The 10,358-nt window shown below is 40.2% G+C and overlaps 3 long non-coding RNA genes across 3 annotated transcripts in view; all 3 read left to right on the top strand.

The window, feature by feature from the left end:
* Positions 1 to 260: 260 nt before the first annotated feature.
* LOC109527416 (uncharacterized) lies at positions 261 to 2,154 on the top strand. Its single transcript, XR_002170529.1, has 3 exons — positions 261 to 281; positions 365 to 488; positions 1,581 to 2,154. It is a non-coding gene; the product is annotated as an uncharacterized LOC109527416 (long non-coding RNA).
* A 1,395-nt stretch (positions 2,155 to 3,549) lies between these two features.
* LOC109527404 (uncharacterized) overlaps positions 3,550 to 10,358 on the top strand; it is a 21,702-nt gene continuing 14,893 nt past the window's right edge. The window contains exons 1-2 of the long non-coding RNA XR_002170519.1: positions 3,550 to 3,677; positions 3,762 to 3,807. This is a non-coding gene — a long non-coding RNA (uncharacterized LOC109527404). The remainder of the gene's footprint in view (positions 3,678 to 3,761; positions 3,808 to 10,358) is intronic.
* On the top strand, positions 6,332 to 8,225 carry LOC109527410 (uncharacterized). Its single transcript, XR_002170528.1, has 3 exons — positions 6,332 to 6,352; positions 6,436 to 6,559; positions 7,652 to 8,225. It is a non-coding gene; the product is annotated as an uncharacterized LOC109527410 (long non-coding RNA).

Genomic DNA, 10,358 nt, shown 5'->3' with positions numbered 1-10,358 from the left:
GCCGGCCCCCCCCCACAATGAAGCAGCCGAGCGCCGTCAAGGTGTCAATCAATAAAGTGATCTTTTTTTTTTTTTTACCTCAAGTGGGGTGCAGTCCTACTGAATTTTAACATCTGAAGATCTTTTGAAGCATTGACAAGGTTGTATGCGTTCAGGCGATGGGATGGTGTCCTTGGAAGAGAAATGTGATGGCAACGGGTGGAGGGTGGGAAGACGGAAAGCTTCGAATTTGGGACACCGAGTTGGCCCGTTGTGTCCGGTCTGCTGACACCAACTCACAGGTGCATTGACACTCTGAGCATCACTGAAGCGCTGACACTATGACGTTACGCACCGTTGACTCTTGGAACAACTCTGATTGCAGATCTGCTCACTTAACTGGGTGGAGGCCACCAGAATCCTGGTGACCGGGCATGGGCGCCCCCATAACAGCGCCATTTGTTGGGATTGGAATTTCCCCTCACTCAGGCCTCTTTTGCACCTTTCAGGTAAAAGAACAATTCATTCAGCAGTCTATTTTCCCTGGGGTTCGATTGAACCACTTTTTACACCAAATAATACTCAAAAAGTATATATGATACAAGGGCGGTGTATGAATCCGTGGTCACTTGACTAGAGATGCGAGTATGCCATTTAAAATGAACACCAAATGAGAATTTTCGAATTCGAGTCAGAATGGGTCAAAACGTCGGCGCGTCACAGGGGAATGTTGAATGGTCACACGTGCGTTTGGATATTCGTGACATAGTGTATGTAGGAGTGTCACGTGCGTCGTGAGAAAAGCACGCTATTTTCGAGTGGGACACCCGGAATCGTTTGTGCTGTTTATGAAAAATTATGCTGGCTAATGAACATTAAATTCAATTGTTAAGCAGTTAGTCAATAAAGCCCAGCTAGGAAGCATATCAATTATCTTTGTCTTTGTTTCTTCACTGCTGGCCTCTCACACCATCACAGCAGCATATGGAGAATCGATAGGTTAGCTTAGGGCTATGTAGCTGGTACATCACAATACAGATTAAAGCAAGAAAAAAAACACCATGGATTGTATCCTTGGCCAGGGTACGATGAGGCATTGTGGAAGATGAATCAAGCTATTTTCAACTATAAAGGACAACCTTTTCCATAGGTTAACGCTGCTGGGTCAACACACTTCTGTTCACTCTGGTTCAGTAAATGAATATGTATTAAATAAGTGAGTAAGTGAAGCTTTACAAAGCGCTTTGGGCACAATATTGTCGATAAAGTGCTATAGAATTTTGCAATCATTTTGCATACCACAAGAGGGTGCCAGCATACTGCTAGTGGCTAACGGTGAGTCATTATTTTAAAAATCTGCTCCAAATGATCTTATCACTACGTCTCGTTCGCCATCTTATCAAGGTTCTGTAAATAGTGACGCTTGTTATGAGGTCACATTTTTCAACATTTGGAATCCAGACCTCTACCATGTAGCTTTCCGACAAGGTATTTTAATTATGACATATTTAAAATGCTCGCCAGTCGGAGCTCTCAAAGTTTCCCTTGAATGTCGCCATGAGTTTATATATATTTTTTTTTTTGCTTTTTTTTTTTTCCAGGTCATTCAAGTCGTATTCTGCACGTGTCCTTGAACAAGGTCGGGAGCCAGCTCTTCACTGCAGGTGCCGATCAGCGTCTTCATGTGTGGAACATGCCATTTCCCACATCTCAGCATTGTTAAGAACGTACGCTTAAAACATGCGGTCAACACATCACCATTGCTGCAACGCGGCAAATGCACAGTTCTCGTTCACACTTGCAGTCCACTGACAAAACCACCTTTGTGGCAAAAGACTCGCAGACTTCTAGCCCCTGAGAACCACCTTTTATTTTAACTATTAGTAGTAAATAAATAAATGCATCGGTGAAAATCTTAAATGGCTGATCAAGTGTGTTTACTGTATATAGCATTCTGGTTTGGTTCCCATAAAACAAACTTTCTTGATATTCATTTTGCGATATGTTAGTGTCGTGTTACCCGATTAACGGTTTACCACTGAATGGGAGTTTAAAGGTCTCCTCTTCTTTCAATTTACCGACCTCAAGAGGAAGCTGTGTCTCACTTGTGGGTGAGAAAACCACAAGAAAAACACAGTCATGAAGACTTCCTTTGAAAAATAGGACAGCGTTAATGAAAAAAAAAACCACACATACACATAAAAGAAAGACTACTTGTCATTTATTATTTTTGTAAAGTAGAATTTCTTCTTGATTACATCACTGATGAAGTTTGTCATTGTGTGCAGCACACAGGTCACAATTTTAATTGGAGCCCTCTTCACCCCGTGAAAACACAATACAAGTTCCACGATGGAGATTACAGAAAGTACGAAAAAAATAAGTGCTAGAAAAACTAATTTACACCCCCCTCTAAATTCTGCTGTCATTTATCGAAGAAACACAAAGGAAGATAGCCTATGGGATAAACTGTGATGATCCGTGCATCAAATTGAAGATGCCGACTGCAACACTTGCTGCCATTTACATTAGATTAGAAGGTTACATAATCCAAGCCAGTGCTGTCATCATTAATTTATTTTATTGATGATATCAAGAATTCAGTTTTGCAATGAGAGACGTTGATACTTTCGGCCTTTTTGTGTAAAATATTGAATCATAGCTGAGGTGCATACTATATAATGCAACACGTGTCTTGGTAAACTAAACAAAATTATTAATAAAATACAATGTTTTATTTTGGACATTTTACGCCAAAGGAAAAAAATGTGACTAAATGCTGTACATCTTTGCAACCCGAGTCACTGTGTCAGATTTTCATTTACCGGTACATCAGTTTCGGTTTCCCATTGAATGTGCATTGAGGTTCATGACTGGTTGACTCCTCTGGGGTAAGAGGTAAAAGAACAAACCCAAAATAAAAGATTAGTCTATATTTCTATTTGGACTTTCTTAGTAAACTTGTTTCGATCCAGGTCAACACGGAATTTTTGAAGACCAGTATTTGTTTCCAAATCTTTTAATTATATTTCAATCCCACACTGTTCAACAACGTGATAGCAAGAAAACAAAAGAAAATTTAATGTAAGATCAAGTTAAATGCTGTTGTTGTTCTTGTTCGTGTTTTTTTAACGATCTTGCTTTAAAATTGTGAATAAACAAATAAATAAATTGCGCTTACGTTTGTTCATTGGAGCCAAACACAGTTACTTCAACTCAAGTGAGTAGGTCTCCACATCCTCAACTGGTCGAGGCTTGCTCTGGTCTAGGGTGTCAAACATACGGCCCACGGGCCGGAATTGGCCCCCAAGGAGGTACAACTAACATATACAACAGTAAAGCAAAACAACAAAGGAGCAACCATGGTTTCCCCTGAAGCTGTGGGTAGCGTTTCGTGAGGCTTTTGTGTCATTGCACCAGATCACAGCTTTGAGGTTCATGCAAAATGTTTGTTATACATGGTTCAGTTCAACATGCAAATACATGCATTCTACTGAACAAAAGGAAGCTTGTGCAAACCCAACCACCCATTGCCAGTTAAATTCACGCCCTTCATGTACAAAGCGTAATCGTTATTTAATTATTTATTTCAATCAGAGTCCAGGCTGATTGTGTGTGACACCAACGCAACACCGAAGACACAATGCATCATTGCAAACCGCAGAAGATGTTCAGACATGTTCAATGCGCCAAAACAGGTGTGTTCATAGAACATAAGAAAAACAAAAACACCCGTGATTGCCTGATGAGAAAATATGTTTATTTTTAAATCATTTTTGCAGGAATGGATTTGGACTGCACATGAAAGTGGAGATGCACAATCAACTGGTACAGGCTGACTGTACTTTTACTTGGCATGAGACGACCGGATTTTAGTACTGTATTATTTATATTACATAGCATACTTTGTGCCAAGGATGGGCAACTTAAGTACTGGAGGAGCAACAATTTTTTATCAGTATTAATTGGGGGACACATAGGACCATGCACTCTCTAACCAGATATAGAACAAAAATGTCACTTTAAATATGGACAAAATATGTGCAAGTGCGCAAAATACCTGCTCTAAATATATTTAATTTTTCATAATACATGTCTCCTTTATAAAAGATCCACTATTCTTACCCAACAACAAAGGGTTGAAGCAAACAACAAAATAACTAAACAGTGACCGTGTCATCTGCTGGTGAATGGTGATCTTACAATTTAAAACTATACTGCACAACCTTTGCGGAAAATCCCCCAAATGTTTAAAAAAAATACAAATCAAGGGCCCACTCAAAGTGTGGGGGGCCACCAGTTGCTCATCCCTGCTCCATGCAATAAAGATCTGTTAGGGTGGTTCTGTTTATGACCAACAGGTGGCACTGTAGGGCTCTTCCTGCAGAGGCACACCTGTTGGTCATTGTGTCATTTGTTAGTGTTTCTGTTAAAAGGACTCCATGCCCGACCTGTCGAGATCGGGTCATTGTGTTTTGTCTTTGTGTCCGCCTTAGTTTGTATTTTTTGTTCAATACATTTTGTTCAGTCCACCCTGCCTCCATGCTTTTTGGGGTGCTACGTGACCACTTTGCAAAACCCTTCAAAGAATGACCCGAGCTCGACAGGTCGGGCAAAAAGTCCTTTTAACAGAAACACTAACTAATGACACAATGACCAACAGGTGTGCCACTGCAGGAAGAGCCCTACAGTGCCACCTGTTGGTCACAAACCAAACCACTCTAAAAACAGAGCCATTAAAAAAACTGCACAATAAACTAAGACAAATTTATTACTTTGATCAGCCTGATGCGTATGCAAAGTTTCATGATCTTTCATTAATGTTTTGAGCCTCAAAATCAATGTTGTTTTTTCTTGCGAGAGCAACAGCATTCCAAAAAATAATCACAAATTTTGTGTTTTAATATGATGAAAGCCTAAACATTCTTCTCTACCAAAATGAGGTGGATCTGGTAAGGCTGCTGGGGAAAAAACCCATCAAAAATACCTGTTTCCTTTAGCCAGCAGGCAGTGTGACTACTATGATGAAAAATAAGCTCATTATTTGTCCTCATGCCTGGATTCTCATAAAACATGTGATTATTTGACAAGATATGATCATCTGGGTCAAGTTACACCAGCATTTGTGGTGAGGGCGATGACAAATTGGCCAACTTCTTGTTAGGTTTAGCATATGGCTGCAGGAGCCTTTATTGTTGTTCTTGGTTGTTACATAAGCCTTCAAATTTTCCTAGATGTGGGTGAAACATACAGCCTGACTGCTTTAGTAAGTAATTGAATGGGGCGCTACTGAGCCTTTTTTTTTTTTTTTTTAAATCACGCGTTGACTGACTAAAATATTTACTATTTTGCTAGCCCTGGTGTGTGTGCAAAGTTTCATGAGTTTAGACCAGGGGTCTGCAACCCAAAATGTTGAAAGAGCCATATTGGACCAAAATAAACAAAAAACAAATATGTCTGGAGACGCAAAAAAATAAAAAGCCTTATCATGAAGGCAACACATGCTGTATGTATCTACATGAGCCATATTAGCCTGCTATCAACATGACTAAGTTGGCTACAAATACACAACGAGCATTCATGATTAAAAGTTTTTATTTCACCCCCTGCAGTTCATCTTGTCGAGGAGGGGTGCCCAAACTTTCTTGACGGAAGATCTACTTTTCGAACAACAAGCCTCCCGCGATCGACCCGTTACCGCACACGTGCGCACATGCACACACTTACACACGCATGGCGTAATGAGCAACAGCCATAACGGCCGCTAAGATGAACGAAGCACGGGACACTTTCACAGCGTGCTAACTATCGTAGCTCACGTGTACCATTTAAAAATGCTTCTCTTGGCCGCCCAGATTCCCATTCTTAGCAAGTACCCTCGGTGAATTGTACATGAAAGGCAGCTGTGTTTTTTTTTTTTCAGCCCCCTGACTGACATCCCGCCCTGCTAATAGAAACGTGTGTTGCAGGCTATGACGCAAATATTCGTTGACGAAATGTTGACATTTAATATTTATTCGACACATTTTTACAGCATCAGAAAACGTTAATAATGTTTGTGTCATGTTTACCCTCTGACAGAAACCATATTAGCCGGCCCCCCCCCACAATGAAGCAGCCGAGCGCCGTCAAGGTGTCAATCAATAAAGTGATCTTTTTTTTTTTTTTACCTCAAGTGGGGTGCAGTCCTACTGAATTTTAACATCTGAAGATCTTTTGAAGCATTGACAAGGTTGTATGCGTTCAGGCGATGGGATGGTGTCCTTGGAAGAGAAATGTGATGGCAACGGGTGGAGGGTGGGAAGACGGAAAGCTTCGAATTTGGGACACCGAGTTGGCCCGTTGTGTCCGGTCTGCTGACACCAACTCACAGGTGCATTGACACTCTGAGCATCACTGAAGCGCTGACACTATGACGTTACGCACCGTTGACTCTTGGAACAACTCTGATTGCAGATCTGCTCACTTAACTGGGTGGAGGCCACCAGAATCCTGGTGACCGGGCATGGGCGCCCCCATAACAGCGCCATTTGTTGGGATTGGAATTTCCCCTCACTCAGGCCTCTTTTGCACCTTTCAGGTAAAAGAACAATTCATTCAGCAGTCTATTTTCCCTGGGGTTCGATTGAACCACTTTTTACACCAAATAATACTCAAAAAGTATATATGATACAAGGGCGGTGTATGAATCCGTGGTCACTTGACTAGAGATGCGAGTATGCCATTTAAAATGAACACCAAATGAGAATTTTCGAATTCGAGTCAGAATGGGTCAAAACGTCGGCGCGTCACAGGGGAATGTTGAATGGTCACACGTGCGTTTGGATATTCGTGACATAGTGTATGTAGGAGTGTCACGTGCGTCGTGAGAAAAGCACGCTATTTTCGAGTGGGACACCCGGAATCGTTTGTGCTGTTTATGAAAAATTATGCTGGCTAATGAACATTAAATTCAATTGTTAAGCAGTTAGTCAATAAAGCCCAGCTAGGAAGCATATCAATTATCTTTGTCTTTGTTTCTTCACTGCTGGCCTCTCACACCATCACAGCAGCATATGGAGAATCGATAGGTTAGCTTAGGGCTATGTAGCTGGTACATCACAATACAGATTAAAGCAAGAAAAAAAACACCATGGATTGTATCCTTGGCCAGGGTACGATGAGGCATTGTGGAAGATGAATCAAGCTATTTTCAACTATAAAGGACAACCTTTTCCATAGGTTAACGCTGCTGGGTCAACACACTTCTGTTCACTCTGGTTCAGTAAATGAATATGTATTAAATAAGTGAGTAAGTGAAGCTTTACAAAGCGCTTTGGGCACAATATTGTCGATAAAGTGCTATAGAATTTTGCAATCATTTTGCATACCACAAGAGGGTGCCAGCATACTGCTAGTGGCTAACGGTGAGTCATTATTTTAAAAATCTGCTCCAAATGATCTTATCACTACGTCTCGTTCGCCATCTTATCAAGGTTCTGTAAATAGTGACGCTTGTTATGAGGTCACATTTTTCAACATTTGGAATCCAGACCTCTACCATGTAGCTTTCCGACAAGGTATTTTAATTATGACATATTTAAAATGCTCGCCAGTCGGAGCTCTCAAAGTTTCCCTTGAATGTCGCCATGAGTTTATATATATTTTTTTTTTTGCTTTTTTTTTTTTCCAGGTCATTCAAGTCGTATTCTGCACGTGTCCTTGAACAAGGTCGGGAGCCAGCTCTTCACTGCAGGTGCCGATCAGCGTCTTCATGTGTGGAACATGCCATTTCCCACATCTCAGCATTGTTAAGAACGTACGCTTAAAACATGCGGTCAACACATCACCATTGCTGCAACGCGGCAAATGCACAGTTCTCGTTCACACTTGCAGTCCACTGACAAAACCACCTTTGTGGCAAAAGACTCGCAGACTTCTAGCCCCTGAGAACCACCTTTTATTTTAACTATTAGTAGTAAATAAATAAATGCATCGGTGAAAATCTTAAATGGCTGATCAAGTGTGTTTACTGTATATAGCATTCTGGTTTGGTTCCCATAAAACAAACTTTCTTGATATTCATTTTGCGATATGTTAGTGTCGTGTTACCCGATTAACGGTTTACCACTGAATGGGAGTTTAAAGGTCTCCTCTTCTTTCAATTTACCGACCTCAAGAGGAAGCTGTGTCTCACTTGTGGGTGAGAAAACCACAAGAAAAACACAGTCATGAAGACTTCCTTTGAAAAATAGGACAGCGTTAATGAAAAAAAAAACCACACATACACATAAAAGAAAGACTACTTGTCATTTATTATTTTTGTAAAGTAGAATTTCTTCTTGATTACATCACTGATGAAGTTTGTCATTGTGTGCAGCACACAGGTCACAATTTTAATTGGAGCCCTCTTCACCCCGTGAAAACACAATACAAGTTCCACGATGGAGATTACAGAAAGTACGAAAAAAATAAGTGCTAGAAAAACTAATTTACACCCCCCTCTAAATTCTGCTGTCATTTATCGAAGAAACACAAAGGAAGATAGCCTATGGGATAAACTGTGATGATCCGTGCATCAAATTGAAGATGCCGACTGCAACACTTGCTGCCATTTACATTAGATTAGAAGGTTACATAATCCAAGCCAGTGCTGTCATCATTAATTTATTTTATTGATGATATCAAGAATTCAGTTTTGCAATGAGAGACGTTGATACTTTCGGCCTTTTTGTGTAAAATATTGAATCATAGCTGAGGTGCATACTATATAATGCAACACGTGTCTTGGTAAACTAAACAAAATTATTAATAAAATACAATGTTTTATTTTGGACATTTTACGCCAAAGGAAAAAAATGTGACTAAATGCTGTACATCTTTGCAACCCGAGTCACTGTGTCAGATTTTCATTTACCGGTACATCAGTTTCGGTTTCCCATTGAATGTGCATTGAGGTTCATGACTGGTTGACTCCTCTGGGGTAAGAGGTAAAAGAACAAACCCAAAATAAAAGATTAGTCTATATTTCTATTTGGACTTTCTTAGTAAACTTGTTTCGATCCAGGTCAACACGGAATTTTTGAAGACCAGTATTTGTTTCCAAATCTTTTAATTATATTTCAATCCCACACTGTTCAACAACGTGATAGCAAGAAAACAAAAGAAAATTTAATGTAAGATCAAGTTAAATGCTGTTGTTGTTCTTGTTCGTGTTTTTTTAACGATCTTGCTTTAAAATTGTGAATAAACAAATAAATAAATTGCGCTTACGTTTGTTCATTGGAGCCAAACACAGTTACTTCAACTCAAGTGAGTAGGTCTCCACATCCTCAACTGGTCGAGGCTTGCTCTGGTCTAGGGTGTCAAACATACGGCCCACGGGCCGGAATTGGCCCCCAAGGAGGTACGATCAGGTCCGCAGGATCATTTAAAAGTGAAAAAAATAATAAAAGACACAGAATGAATATGTTTAATAATGTGCAATTCATGGAATATCCGCGAGGGGACACACGGTTTTGATAAGAGTAGAAGACAACATTGTTTTGATCAGAGAACAAGACAATCGCAGTCTCAGTCTGTCACTGAGACAGACCCGACACAGCAGACGCTATCATTTATTCTTTACACATTTAATAGGACTCTCCTTGTTACATTTTGTTGTTACGTTTGTAGGGTGTAGGCAGGGATTAAATTGAGATTTTATTTGCCCATGTGTAAATGTTTTAAAAATTCCTTTCTTTATGAATCTCGTTTAATCTTGAAATGCATGACTATAAATTTTAAATACCAATTACTTTTCAAAGTTTTGTGCCTTTGTACAATCAGTGGGATCAGTTGCAATGCATATATGTGAATGATAAAAGTAAATTGTACATTTGTCTAAGGAAATCGAAGGTGCTTCATGAAATGTTTTGTAAAAGATATGTTCATTACATTTCAACATTTTCCGAATACTGCACAACCTTTGCGGAAAATCCCCCAAATGTTTAAAAAAAATACAAATCAAGGGCCCACTCAAAGTGTGGGGGGCCACCAGTTGCTCATCCCTGCTCCATGCAATAAAGATCTGTTAGGGTGGTTCTGTTTATGACCAACAGGTGGCACTGTAGGGCTCTTCCTGCAGAGGCACACCTGTTGGTCATTGTGTCATTTGTTAGTGTTTCTGTTAAAAGGACTCCATGCCCGACCTGTCGAGATCGGGTCATTGTGTTTTGTCTTTGTGTCCGCCTTAGTTTGTATTTTTTGTTCAATACATTTTGTTCAGTCCACCCTGCCTCCATGCTTTTTGGGGTGCTACGTGACCACTTTGCAAAACCCTTCAAAGAATGACCCGAGCTCGACAGGTCGGGCAAAAAGTCCTTTTAACAGAAACACTAACTAATGACACAATGACCAAC

Source organism: Hippocampus comes, unplaced genomic scaffold (assembly GCF_001891065.2).
Source record: "Hippocampus comes isolate QL1 unplaced genomic scaffold, H_comes_QL1_v1.1 scaffold155, whole genome shotgun sequence".
Taxonomy (NCBI): domain Eukaryota; kingdom Metazoa; phylum Chordata; class Actinopteri; order Syngnathiformes; family Syngnathidae; genus Hippocampus; species Hippocampus comes.
This window is presented reverse-complemented; position numbering and strand designations above follow the sequence as displayed.